General features: G+C 39.2%; 1 protein-coding gene across 5 annotated transcripts in view; it reads left to right on the top strand.

The window, feature by feature from the left end:
- Ccdc192 (coiled-coil domain containing 192) overlaps window positions 1–15,262 on the top strand; it is a 219,678-nt gene that overhangs the window by 57,590 nt on the left and 146,826 nt on the right. The gene's annotated exons all lie outside the window — the stretch shown is intronic.

Raw genomic sequence — 15,262 nt, 5'->3', positions numbered from 1 at the left:
GTGTTCCTCTCTCTCCACATCCTCTCCAGCATAAATTGTCTTCGGTGTTTTTGGTTTTAGCCATTCTGACAGGAGTAAGATGGTATCTCAGAGTTGTTTTGATTTGCATTTCCCTGATGACTAAGGATGTTGAGCACTTTCTTAAGTGTCTCTTGGCCATTTTAGCCTCCTCTACTGAGAATTCTCTATTTAGCTCTGTACCCCACCTTTTAATTGGATCCTTTGGTGTTTTGGAGACTTGTTTCTTGAGTTCTTTGTAAATTTTGGAGATTAGCCCTCTGTCAGATGTAGGGTTAGTGAATACCTTTTCCCATTCTGTGGCCTGCCTTTTTGTCTTTTTGACTGTGTCCTTTGCCTTACAGAAGCTTTTTAGTTTCAGAAGGTCCCATTTGTTAATTGTCGATCTCAGTGCCTGTGCCACTGGTGTTATGTTTAGGAAGTGGTCTCCTGTACCAACTCGTTGAAGAGTATCTCCCACTTTCTCTTCTAAAAGTTTCAGTGTGGCTGGATTTATGTTGAGATCTTTGATCCATTTGGACTTAAGTTTTGTACAAGGCGATAAACATGGATCTATCTGCAGTCTTCTGCATACCAGTACCCAGTTATGCCAGCACCATTTGTTGAAGATGCTTTCTTTTTTCCATTGTACAGTTTTAACGTCTTTGTCAAAAATCAAGTGTTCATAGGTGTGTGGGTTAAAATTAGAGCTTTCGATTCGGTTCCATTGGTCTACCTGCCAATTTTTGTGCCAATACCAAGCTGTTTTCAGGACTATAGCTCTATAATAGAGCTTGAAGTCAGAGATGGTGATGCCTCCTGAAGTTCCTTTATTGTATAGGGATGTTTTAGCTATCCTGGGCCTTTTGTTTTTCCATATAAAGTTGATTAATGTTCTTTCCAGGTCCTTGAAGAATTGTGATGGAATTTTGATAGGGATTGCATTGAATCTGTAGACTGCTTTTGGCAAGATTGCCATTTTTATTATGTTGATCCTACCAATCCAAGAGCATGGGAGATCTTTCCATTTTCTGGTATCTTCTTTGATTTCTTTCTTTAAAGACACAAAGTTCTTGATATACAGGTCTTTCACTTCCTTGGTTAACATTATCCCCAGATATTTGATGTTGTTTTTGGCTGTTGTAAAGGGTGATGTTTCTCTGATTTATTTCTCAGTCATTTCATCATCTGTATATAATAGGGCCACTGATTTTTTTGAGTTTACCTTGTATCCTGCCACATTGCTGAAGGTTTTTATCAGCTCTAGGAGTAACCTTGCGGAGTTTTTTGGGTCACTTATGTAAACTATCATATCATCTGCAAATAGTGAAAGTTTGACTTCTTCTTGTCCTATTTGTATCCCCTTTATCTCCTTTTGTTGTCTTATTGCTGTAGCTAGAACTTCAAGTACAATATTGAAGAGATATGGAGAGAGTGGACAGCCTTGTCTTGTTCCTGATTTTAGAGGAATTGCTTTGAGTTTCTCTCCATTTAGTTTGATGTTAGCTGTTGGTTTACTGTATATTGCTTTTATTATATTCAGGTACATTCCTGTTATCCCTGATCTCTCTAGGACCTTTATCATGAAGGGGTGCTGGATTTTGTCAAAGGCTTTTTCAGCATCTAGTGAGATGATCATGCGGTTTTTCTTTCGCAGATTGTTAATATGGTGGATTACATTGATAGATTTTCTAATGTTGAACCATCCCTGCATTCCTGCGATGAAGCCTACTTGATCATGGTGGATGATTTTTCTGATGTGTTCTTGAATCTGGTTTGCTAGTATTTTATTGAGTATTTTTGCATCAATGTTCATGAGGGAAATTGGTCTATAGTTCTCTTTCTTAGTTGTGTCTTTGTGTGGCTTGGGTATCAAGGTAATTGTAGCCTCGTAGAAAGAGTTCAGCAGTGAGCCTCCTGCTTCTATTGTGTGGAATACTTTGAGGAGTATTGGAATTAGCTCTTCTTTGAATTTCTGGTAGAATTCTGCACTGAAGCCATCTGGGCCTGGGCTTTTTTTATTTGGGCGACTTTTGATGACTGCTTCTATTTCATTAGGGGTTATAGGTCTATTTAGATTGTTTATCTGTTCTTGATTTAGTTTTGGCAAGTGATATCTATCCAGGAAATTGTCCATTTCCTTTAAATTTTCAAATTTTGTGGAGTACAGATTTTCAAAGTATGCCCTGATGATTCTCTGGATTTCCTCAGAGTCTGTTGTTATGTCCCCTTTTTCATCCCTGATTTTGTTAATTAGCATGCTCTCCCTCTGTCTTTTGGTTAGTTTGGACAGAGGTTTATCTATTTTGTTGATTTTCTCAAAGAACCAACTCTTTGTTTCATTGATTCTTCTCAGTGTTTTTCTGGTTTCTACTTGATTGATTTCAGCCCTCAGTTTGATTATTTCCTGGCGTCTGCTCCTCCTGGGGGAGTTTGCTTCTTTTTGTTCTAGAACATTCAGCTGTGCTATTAATTCTCTAGTATGACTGTTCTCGAGTCTTTTCATGTGGGCACTTAGTGCTATAAACTTTCCCCTCAGCACTGCTTTCAGAGTGTCCCATAAGTTTGTGTATGTTGTGTCTTCATTCTCATTGAAATCGAGGAAGTCTTTAATTTCTTTTTTTATTTGTTCCTTTACTCAGGGATGGTGCAATTGTGCATTGTTCAATCTCCATGAGTTTGTAGGGTTTCTGCGATTTGTGTTATTGTTGAATTCTAATGTTAATGCATGGTGGTCTGATAGGATGCAGGGGGTTATTCCAATTTTTTGTATCTGTGGAGATTTGCTATGTTTCCCATTATGTGGTCAATTTTAGGGAAGGTTCCATGTGGTGCCGAGAAGAAGGTATATCCTTTTGTATTTGGGTGGAATGTTCTATAGATGTCTGTTAAACCCAGTTGGGTCATAACTTCTATTAGTTCTTTTGTTTCTTTGTTAAGTTTCTGTCTGGAGGTCCTGTCTAGCGGTGAGAGCAGAGTGTTGAAGTCTCCTACTATTAGTGTGTGAGATTTTATGTGCATTTTGAGCTTTAGTAATGTTTCTTTCACGAATGTAGGTGCCTTTGTATTTGGGGCGTAGATGTTTAAAATTGAGACTTCGTCTTTGTTGGCTTTACGGATGCTGTAACGATATGCGACACACAATTAAGGAAAGTGAAGCTAAGTATTTAATTTAGAAAATTACTCACAAGATACCAAACCCCGAGAAGCCCAGCAGATCTCAGCTAGTGACTGGACCGGAAGCCGAACTCCAGGAAAAGAGAGCGAGACTTCCTGTGCGCTGTCTTTTATGCCTTCCCCCGTAACGCCCCTAGCCATGCCCAAAAGTGGCTAGTGACGTAGTTCCGCCTACGTACGTATACGTCTTTACGTCCAGCCGTATACGTCTTTAGTCCTGCCTAAAGTGGGTGTGGTTAGCGGTGTGGTAAACCGCCCTTTTATTACCTCATCTGTATGCGCCTCTAGTAAGTCACATGCTTAATGGTGGCATAGACTTAGTAAGTCACATGTTTAATGGCGGCATCAGACTTCCTCCTACAATTCCCCTTTTAGTCTAAAAAAAGACAACTAACTTGTGTCCATGAACAAAATGTATCAAACATCTATTCTATCTAAACCTAAACTTATCTTAAAGAAACACCCAAATATGAACACCTCCTTCCAATCCCAACTCTAAAATAATTGAAAACTAACACTAACAGGTGTAAACTTATAATATCAATAGTAGGGAGAGGGGGCGTGGAATTCTCAAAACTATTTCCTGCTGAGATGGGACGATGATAATCTCATGGGGACCTGTGAAAAGAAAATGTTAGTATAACAAAATCTCAGTAGATCAGACAGTCTCAGTATGGCAGGAGATGCTTGATTGAAGTTCCTGACTAGGGTTCTAGTGTTGATTGAAGCTCTTATCTTGAAGCTCTGGTCAGATTGTAGAAGATGTGCTGTTTCAGTTTCTTGGTCCGGAGATGTGTAGAGTGATGTAGTTTCAAGCCAGTTTCAGGATAGTGCTTGTCAGGTGGAGTCAACGATGTGGGGCAATTCAGATGCCTCCAGTCGAATCAGGTGCAGTCAAGGAAGTGGATCCTCATTCTCTTTCAGAAGCAGTTGAAGATTGCTGTCAGGAAATCCCTTGTTCTCTGGAAAACTCAAACATTACTGTTAACAAAGAAATATTTTAACTTTCATATGTATGCATACAGAAGAGGTGACAATAGGGAAGATGGAAAACCTGGAGGAAATTAGACTGTTCAGAAAAAGAAATCCACAGATAACAGTCCCTCATTTTATGTCTTCTGTCTTATATCAATGGCTCTTTGATATAATACAGAAATTCTGAATTGTATTTAAATAATATGCTTGGGTTTAGAGTAGGAGAGCCAATCCAACTCCAAAGCCAGCTTCAGTTAAATGAATGGGAACTGAGGTATGTGAAGAAATAAAGATAAAAGTGTACTATGAAAAAACAATATAGAGAGATTTAGACTTTGATACCACACAGTGTGTATTTGATGGTCCTCAGGGTAGCTATTCATTCTTCTACAGGAATCCATATGTCCAGTATTCTTTGCTGAGTTTACCTGTGAATACAAAAACCAAAACACTTCTCTTTCCTTTTAGGAGGTCACTTTACCCATGGTGGACTATGAATTTGTAGATGGGCTGTTATCTTCCTCCTCCTGAGATGTTTTCTGTTCTGATCGAATTTTAATTAATTTTGATGGAACCCAAATCTTTTCTTCTCCTGTGGAAACAAAAGCATAACCCCTTCCCCAATGTAACACATATCCTGGTTTCCAGACTGAGGTCATAACATCCTTAAAATACACCGGTTGGTTCAGTTCAGAAGTCTTCTCTGTAGTCCAGTGTCTTTCTGCTGCAGTTTGTCCTTTTTCATCAGCATTAAGAAAATTCAACGTTAGTAAAGCATTGTGTAACCTGTGTCTAGGTGTCTTTGTTTTCCCTGGCTGTTTATGAAGCATCTCTTTTAAGGTTCGGTTAGACCTTTCAATTATTGCTTGTCCTGTGGGATTGTAAGGTATACCAGTTACATGTTTTATATTATAATATTTGAAGAATTGTTCCAATTTACTGGAGACATATGCTGGACCATTGTCAGTTTTTATTGTTTTAGGTATACCCATAACAGCCATCACCTCTAAGAGGTGTGTAATAACAGAGTCAGCTTTTTCAGAGCTGAGGGCAGTAGCCCATTGGAAGCCTGAGAACGTGTCTATAGTATGGTGTACATATTTCAAACTGCCAAATTCTGGGAAGTGAAATACATCCATTTGCAAAAGTTCATTTCTGTGAATACCTTTAGGATTACAACCTGCTGGTAATGGAGTCTGATTGTACAATGAGCAACTGGGACAATTTCTTACTATTTCTCTGGCTTGTTGCCAGGTGATAGAAAAATCCTTCTTTAAACCTTTGCTGTTAACATGGTGTTTCTTATGAAATTCCGAAGCTTCCAACACATTACCTACTAATAAACGATCAATTTCATCATTGCCTTGTGCCAGAGGACCTGGCAGACCTGTATGGGATCTGATGTGTGTTATATATATAGGATGAGTCCTGTTTCTGATGATTTCCTGCAATTGTAAAAACAATGAGGTTAATTCTGTATTATCAGGAACAAATTCTGCAGTCTCAATGTGCAGGACAACTCTTTCTGCATACTGAGAATCCGTGACTATATTGAGAGGCTCTGTAAAGTCTTTAAGTACCATGAGAATGGCATATAACTCTGCCTTTTGTACGGAGTTGTAAGGGCTTTGAACTACTTTACTTATATTTCCTGATTTATACCCTGCTTTACCTGATTTGTTTGCATCCGTGTAGAAGGTAAGAACTCCAGAAATAGGTGTTTGCCTCACGATACGTGGAAGAATCCAAATTGTTTTCTTTATGAATTTGATTCTCTCTGTTTTGGGATAGTTATTACTAATACTTCCCAAAAAGTCACTGCAAGCTATTTGCCAATACTCATTATCCTTCCATAAGGAGGAAATTTCCTCATTCGTTAAAGGTACAACAATTTCAGCTGGGTCTTTCCCAGTCAGTTGACGAAGCCTTAATTTACCTTTTAATATCAAATCAGATATCTTTTCTATATATGTTTTCAATTTTTTATTTTGTTTATGTGGCAGAAATACCCATTCTAGAATGATGTCGTCCCTCTGCATTAATATTCCTGAGGGGTATTCTCTAGATGGTAAAATAACCAGAATACAGTCCAGATTTGGATCCACACGGTCCACATGTGCTTCTAATATTCTCTTTTCTACCCATTCTAATTCTTTTTCAGCCTCAGCTGATAGTACTCGTGGGCTGTTTAGGTCTTTATCTCCTTTTAAAGCCATTTTCAGGTGTTTTAAATCATGCCCTTCTACACCAATAATCGTCTGTAATTGAGAGATTTCTCCTAATAGTTTTTGAAGATCATTAAGAGTCCGGTAACGATCTCTTCTGATCTGTACTTTCTGTGGTCTAATTTTCTGAGCATCTATTTTATAACAAATAGTTAATAGAATCTCCTCTTTGTATTTTTTCTGGGGCAATTTGTAATCCCCAGCGAGGCAAAATTTCCTTTACTGCCTCAAACATCTTTTCCAAAGTATCCTTATTTGAATCAGACAATAATATGTCATCCATATAATGATATATTAACGAATGTGGAAATTTTTTACGAATTATTTCTAGAGGTTTATTCACAAAATATTGACACAAAGTTGGACTGTTTAACATACCTTGAGGTAGTACCTTCCACTGGAATCTCTGTACCGGACGGGAATTATTATAGGTAGGTACTGTGAAGGCAAACTTTTCTCTGTCGTTTTCTTGTAACGGTATGGTGAAGAAACAATCTTTTAAGTCTATAACTATAATTGGCCAATCCTTAGGAATTAGAGAAGGTAATGGCATCCCAGGTTGTAGAGACCCCATAGGCTGAATTACCTTGTTGATGGCTCTAAGATCAGTAACCATTCTCCACTTACCAGACTTCTTCTTGACAACAAAAACAGGCGAATTCCACGCACTAGTTGATTCCTCAATGTGTCCAGCATCTAGCTGTTCCTGAACTAACTTCTCCAAAGCCTCTAACTTCTCAGATGTCATAGGCCATTGACCCCCCCAGACGGGTTCATCTGTCAGCCATTTTAATGGTAGAGCTTTTGGTTGCTCTGTAGGTTTGGCACTAGCATCTTGCTTCTGCACAGCCTGTACATTTGGCATCTGTTTTCTGTACTGTCTTACTATATTCTTACTACCACTAAGAGCTTGTCTATAACTCCTAGCTGATACAGGAGGAATTTTAATCTGCGTATTCCATTGTTGGAGTAGATCACGACCCCAGAGGTTTATAGCAATATCTGCAACATATGGCTTTAACCTTCCTCTCTGTCCTTCTGGCCCAATAAAGTCAATCCATCTAACGCTCTGTTTAACTTCAGATAGGGTTCCAATCCCTAAGAATTGAACGTTAACCTCTTTTAAAGCCCAGTTTTGTGGCCAGGACTGCTGATTAAGGATAGTGATGTCACTTCCGATGTCCAGTAATCCGTAAATCACCCTATTATTTACCTTAACCGGAAGTTTGGGTTTATGATATTGTATAGAAGTTTGCCAAAATATATGTTTTGTATCTCCTCCTGATGTAATTGATTCATCCTCTGGAGCTAATGTATTATCCAGTGCCGTATTATTTACAATGGGCAGTGGATCTTCTAATTGTCCTGGGAGAGGCTGTCCTCCACTGTCACTGGGAATGACCGGATAATCTTCCTCTTCGGGGCTCCATGGAGCCCGGAAGCCCGTTTCCCTGCTGTAAAGATCTACCTTGTCTGTCTATTGTGGAAAAGCATTCATCAGTCCAATGGCGCCCCTTCCCACACCTCCTGCATAGACCAGGAGGCTTAGGCCTTCTGTTTGATACATTCCTGGTAAAAGCATTATTTCTAGGAATGCGTTGTCTACAGTTCCTACTAAGATGTCCTATTCTACCACAGTTAAATCATTTTGCATCATTACGCCTATTTAAATTCTTTGAGATTGCCTTCCCTACCCATGCCTCTATATCATCACAGGTAGGGTATTTGGCATCCTGGTGCCTCCTCAAGCCTGTAGAAATAGCTTCACCTACCCAAGCTCCTGTATCCTGACTTTTACATTCCAGGTTCGCTGTATGCAGAACCCATTCCTCCAATGGCGCTGATCTTAATTTTAATGGCCAAATTACCTGCCTGCATTGAGGATTCGCGTTCTCATACGCCAAAGATTCTATAAGGAGACGCCTGGATTCTGGGTTCGCTACCTGTACCTCTACTGCTCTGGATAATCTCTCTAAAAATTCAGTGAACCTTTCCCTTGGGCCCTGTAATACTTTGGTGTAGGGTTGCATTATCTCTCCTGTTTCACAAACCTTATCCAAGGCATTTAAAGCAGCTGTACGGCACAAAGACAACATGTGCTCGTCATATGCAGATTGAAACTGCGTGTCAGCGTAAGGACCCTCCCCAAGAATCTTGTCTTGGGGTACTTCATGACCGTTCTGTAATTCCTGAATTTCTATTGCTTTTGCTTCTTGCCTCCATAAAGCTCTCCATTGAATTTGGCAAGAACTTTCGAGCACTGCAGAGGCTAATTGGGCCCAGTCTTTTGGGGTTACTTTATTTACAGTAGCCCATGAGGTTAGGAGCTCTCTGACAAAGGGAGAATGAAGACCATACATGACAATGGCCTCCTTAATATTTTTTAGATCCTTCATCTGTATAGGCTCCCAGTGATAAGCAATGGGACCATTTGATTGTTTTTTCGTTGCTGGTTTTTCTGATACAGATACTGGAAAAACCATAGGGGAACGCATAGCAACCTTAGGGAAATCATTCCGGCATTTGAGAAGCTTTGGGAAACTCCTGTCCTGACCTGTTGCCTGTATTTCTGATTCTGAAGTATCAGATTGAGCGTCTTCTAAATCCTGCAGTCTATTCATCATTGTTTCTCTAAGCTCTTGAAGTTCTTGGGACAAATGATTTTCTAAGGATGTCATGGAATCTTTCATTTTTTTACATTCATCATTTACATGTGATTCCAAATTTCTAATATTCTCATCCTTAGCAAGTACCTCAATAGCATGTAAACTGCCTTCTACAAATGATATTCTATCAGTTAGTTTACCATTGCTCTCAGACATGGAACAATTCTTTTCTGCTAGCATTTCAATTTTATGTTCCAGTCTTTGTAATTTGCTAGTGAAATCATCAAACATGGAACCGTGTTTTTCGTTAAATGTTTCCACATTATGTTCCAATTTTTCAATTCTCTCTGTGGAACACATTTTTCCTGATAGTAATTCAATTTTGTGTTCCGTCTCTTTAAATCTGTTCGTCAGACCTACATTATCATTTTTAATATCCTGAATATTATCTACCAACCCTTTCTTACTCTCCTGCCATGAATTTTGCATTTCCTGAATCCTTTGTATTAAGATTTCAAAACTATCCTGCGATGACTGTATGACCTGTATAAGTTTATTCCTATTTTTGAGCCATTTCATTAACAAAATTATATTGATTATGAAGCTAATAATCACCATCATGGGTAGGAAGCACCTTTCAGGTAGGTCCTCAACCCTTTCTAAAATCCCATCCATACAAAAACCAAGAAAATTCTTAACCTCCTGCATCATAGTGTTAGCTGTTGACATTGTATAAAGCAGTTACGTTTGTTACCAATGGAGTAATTCAGGCCGAAATCAACAGGCTGCCAGCGAAAGAGCACGTGGCCGGAGTCAGCTGGCCGCCAGTAAAACAGCACGTGGCCGCGAGAGAAACCTTGGAATTCCGCCTAACCTTACCGGCAGGTAGTAGGTGCTGGTTCCTGGCGGCAGGAATCGTGCCTTGCCGAGCGAAGTGGTGAGGAACTTAGCTAAAGGAGAGTCCACGTGTGCCTGGTCAGGCCGAGAGAAGCGCCCGGGTCCTGATTCCAATCCCGCTCCGACACCAAATTGTTGGCTTTACGGATGCTGTAACGATACGCGACACACAATTAAGGAAAGTGAAGCTAAGTATTTAATTTAGAAAATTACTCACAAGATACCAAACCCCGAGAAGCCCAGCAGATCTCAGCTAGCGACTGGACCGGAAGCCGAACTCCAGGAAAAGAGAGCGAGACTTCCTGTGCGCTGTCTTTTATGCCTTCCCCCGTAACGCCCCTAGCCATGCCCAAAAGTGGCTAGTGACGTAGTTCCGCCTACGTACGTATACGTCTTTACGTCCAGCCGTATACGTCTTTAGTCCTGCCTAAAGTGGGTGTGGTTAGCGGTGTGGTAAACCGCCCTTTTATTACCTCATCTGTATGCGCCTCTAGTAAGTCACATGTTTAATGGCGGCATAGACTTAGTAAGTCACATGTTTAATGGCGGCATCAGACTTCCTCCTACAGTCTTGATGTATTTTTCCTTTGATGAATATGAAGTGTCCTTCTTCATCTCTTTTGATTGATTTTAATTCGAAGTCTAATTTGTTAGATATTAGGATTGCTACACCCACTTGTTTCTTGGGACCGTTTGATTGGAAGATCTTTTCCCAACCCTTTACTCTGAGATAACGTCTGTCTTTGATGTTGAGATGTGTTTCATGTATGCAGCAGAAGGAAGGATTCTGTCTTCGTATCCATTCTGCTAGTCTGTGTCTTTTTATAGGCAAGTTGAGGCCGTTGACATTGAGGGATATTAATGACCATTGACTGATGATCCTTGTTTGTGCTTGATTTATTGTTAGTGAAGTTATTTTGTGTAGTTTCTCCTCCCTTTTTCTTTTGGTGTTTTGTAAAGTGTGATTATATATTGCCTGTATCTTTGTGAATGTAGTTATCTTCCTTGGCTCTAAGTTTTCCTTCTAGCATTTTCTGTAGAGCTGGATTCATGGATACGTATTGTTTAAATCTGGCTTTGTCATGGAATATTTTGTTTTCTCCATCTATGGTAATTGAGAGCTTTGCTGGATATAGTAGTCTGGGCTGGCATCCTTGTTCCCTTAGCGTTTGTAGGACATCTGTCCAAGATCTTCTGGCTTTCATCGTTTCCATTGAGAAGTCAGGTGTAATTTGGATAGGTCTGCCTTTGTATGTTACTTGGCCTTTTTCTTTAGCTGCTCATAATATTTTCTCTTTACTCTGTAGGTTTGATGTTTTGATTATTATATGGCGAGGTGACTTCTTTTTCTGGTCGAGCCTATTTGGTGTTCTGTCAGATTCTTGTACTTTCATAGGCATATCTTTCTTTAGGTTAGGGAAGTTTTCTTCTATGATTTTGTTGAATATGTTTTCTGTACCTTTAAGTTGAATTTCTTCACCTTCTTCTATACCTATTATTCTCAGGTTTGGCTTCTTCACGGTGTCCCATATTTCCTGGATATTTTGTGTTAATGATTTGTTGGTTTTGAGATTTTCTTTGGTTGACGACTCTATATCCTCTAATGAGTCTTCAACACCTGAGATTCTCTCTTCTATCTCTTGTATTCTATTGGTGATACTTGCATCTGTAGTTCCTGATCGTTTACCCAGCTTTTCTATTTCCAGCATCCCTTCATTCTGTGTTTTCTTTATCGTTTCTATTTCAGCTTTCAATCCTTCAACTGTTTGAGTTGTTTCCTTAATTTTTTTGGTTGTTCTTTCTTGGTGCTCTTTAGATTCTTTGAGAGACTTGTTTATTTCTTGAATTTTTCCCCCATTTCATGGATTTTTTGTTTGTTTTTTCTTCTATTTCTTTAAGGGATTTCCTCGTTTCTTCTTTGAGGGTCTCCATCATCTTCATGAAATAATTTTTAAGGTCTGTCTCCTCTTCTTCGTCTATGTAGTGCTTTTCGGGTCTTGCTGGTGTTGGATCCCTGGATTCTGGTGGGGTCATGTTGGTGTTTCTATTGCTGAGTGATCTCTTATTCTGTCTTCTTCCCATCTCTTCTTTCAGTGGGTGCTGGTGGGGTCTTTCTGTCTCCACTGGTCTCCTTCCTTCCTGCAGCTGAAGCTGGGGATGCTAACACGGAGTTTGGGTCCTGGTATGGCTGATGTCTTTCCTGAAGCTGGTCTCACTGGGGTTGGGGTCTTGGAATTGTTGACTTCTTTGCTGTGTGGGCAGGTCTCCTGAAGCTGTACTCGCTGGGGTTGGGGTCTTGGAAGGGCTGATGTCTTTCCTGAAGCTGGACTCGCTGGGGTTGGGGTCTTGGAGGGGCTGATGTCTTTCCTCCTTTTTGGTCAACTTTACACAGGTAAAAATCTTGTGAGAAGAGGGAATCTCAATTAAAGAACTTACTTCTTTATCAGACTGATCTGTAGGTAAACCTGTGAGAGATCTTTTGATTAACGATTGATATGGGAGAACCTGGCTCATTATGGGCAGTGTCTCCCCTGGACTGGTGATCCTGGATTCTATAAGAAATCAGGCTTAGCAAGCCATGGGGAGCAAGTCAAAGCTGCTTTCCTCCATAGTCTCTGCATCAGCTCCTGGCTCTAGGTTGCTGCCTTGAGTTCTTGCTTTGATTGGAACATCTTGGTTTGATTGGAAGCAAACCATTTCTTCTCTGAGTTGTTTGTGGTCATGGTATGTTACCATAGCAACAGAAACTCTAAGACATGCATTTAGTATCAAAGTTCATTGCCAAGTCTGAGATCTTCAGCACTTGTTGGTACATTATCATCAAATAACTATACAGCTTGGCTTATTTAGTAGTTGGTTCACTTGGAGTTGATTTCTGTATAGATTGTGATAGGGGTCCAATACCAGGTTTTTTGCATGAGATTACCCAGCTGTCCTAACCATTTGTTTAAGGGACTCTTCCTAGTAAATCATCTTGACATGCCGGACAAAAATCTCTTAGATCTTTGGGCTTAACTCTATTGCATCTGTTCACATGCCTGTCCTTGTTCTAGTCTGACACTATGTTGGTTATTGCAGAGTTTCATAAGCCCTGAAATTGGGAGATGTGAGTCCTACAACATTCTTCTTCTGTAAGATAATTTTCAATATCTGAGTTCCTTAGTACTCCATAAGAATTTAACAATTGAATTGTTCATTCTGAAATAAAATTTGTAATTTTAATAGCGGTTGGCCGGGCATTGATGGTGCATGCCTTTAATCCCAGCACTCGGGAGGCAGAGGCAGGTGGATCTCTGTGAGTTTAAGGCCAGCCTGGTCTACAGAGAAAATTCCAGGACAGACTCCAAAACAATACAGAGAAACCCTGTCTTGAAAAACCAAAAAAAATTAATAGTGGTTACATCTAATCTATGGGGGAGCTGGCATGTTAGTGGTATTAAATCTTTTAATCTATGAACATTGGATGCCTTTCCATGTATTTAAGTCTTCTTTAATTTCTTTCAGTAACATTTTGTAGTTTCACTGTACCAGCCTTTCACCACCTTGGCTAAATTTATTACTAGGTAGTGTTTTTCAGTATACTAGTAGAGACTGATTTTTTTTAATTTCCTTATTTTGGTTGCATATTGCTTATTGTTTAAATTGTATGTATTGCCCTCTAACTAACCTTGCCAAATCACAATTTCACTCTTAAATTCTGTTATGGTTGTTTCACATGTTTTTGTACTGCTAGTTAGTTCATTTATAATTTTCTAATCTTTTTGATGAAATGATACTTTTTGTTAATTAATATAAAATGGCTTTCTTTGTTTTAATAAAACAATACTATTTAAGATACTTTATGACATTTAGTTTATGTGTGTGAGAGAGACAGTTTGCATAAGATCAAAGGAAAACTTAACTAAGTTAGTTTTTTCCTTCCAATATGTGAGTTCTTGGGTTAGAATTCATGTTCTAAGGCTTAGCAACAAGTACTTGTATCCAGTGAGATATCTCACAGGCTCATAATAGAAGTTCTGCCTTATCATCTATTTTATCTAATATTAATGTAACCACCAAGCTCTCTTGGCTATTATTTACAGACAATACCTTCTTTCACTGTTAACCTTTTTGAGTATCAAGTCAGTCCATTCAAGGAAGCATATTGTTTGATCACATCTCTTTTCAGTCTTTTTCTTTTAATTGGGAAAGTGAATCCATCTATACTTTCAGTATTATGAAGAATGAAATATGCATTTCAATTACATTGTTGTTTATGTATTTTATGACTTTTGTGCTTTATTTCTGTGTTTTGTATTTCTAATGAACCATTTAATTCTCTCTTATAGTTTGTTATTTTATTATATATGTTCATTTTTCTTAAAATATGTATGCTAATGCATTTGATAGCATTCTATATGCCTCTAGGATTTTCTTTCTTTATGTTCCTCCTGCCATATGATTCCAATGCCCTACATGGATTGTAGGTCCTACAGCCACAGAATCCATATGTAAAGTCCAGAATCTCTAATTTCATGGTATTTGGAGGTACAGACTTTGTGGTGTAATTAAGATGAGGTTGTCAGAGTGATGCCCCCATGGTGGTTTCACTACTATAAGAGGAGGAAGAGACAATAAATCTCTCCCTTTCACCATGTGGGTCTAGAGCAAAGAGATGGCAGAAGGAAGAAGTCCTTCATCACTGCATAAACTGGGACCCCAATCTTAGACTTCACAGCAGTGAAATATTAATTCTTTAGCCATTCTATCCACAGTATTGCTACCACAGTCTAAAAGAATGACTAACACACATTGGTATCTTGAAATAGAGAGTGGGGCAGGTCAACAGCTTGATAGATAAAAGTGCCATCAAGCCTGATGACTCTAAGTTCATTCCCCACAATTCACATGCTGGAGGGAGAGAAGGGAGTTCTACTAGTCACCTTCTCAGCTCTACATGTATACTGTGGAGATCTGAAAAAAATGGCCCTCAAAAGGAGTGGAACTATAAGGAATGGTGGCATTGTTGGAGTAGGCATGGCCTTGCTGGGGTGAGTGTGTCACTATGGAGGAAGGCTTTGAGGTCTCATACATGCTCAAGCCAGACCAGTGTCTCAGACCACTTCCTGCTGCCTGTAAGATGTAGGACTCTGAGCTACTTCTCTGGCACCATGTCTGCTTGTAGTCTGCCGTGTCCCACTATGATGATAATGGGCTGAATTTATGAACTGTAAGCAAGCCACCCCACCTCATTAAATGTTTTCCTTTGTAAGTGATGTCATGGTCATGGTGTTTCTTCACATCAACAAAAACCCTAACTAAAACACACATCCACACTCACATCCAGACATAAAATAAGTAGGTGGAAAATTTAAAATTTTTATTTATTGATTTTTACTTTATTTA

This window comes from Mesocricetus auratus, unplaced genomic scaffold (genome assembly GCF_017639785.1).
Source record: "Mesocricetus auratus isolate SY011 unplaced genomic scaffold, BCM_Maur_2.0 Super-Scaffold_6730, whole genome shotgun sequence".
Lineage (NCBI taxonomy): Eukaryota > Metazoa > Chordata > Mammalia > Rodentia > Cricetidae > Mesocricetus > Mesocricetus auratus.
This window is presented reverse-complemented; position numbering and strand designations above follow the sequence as displayed.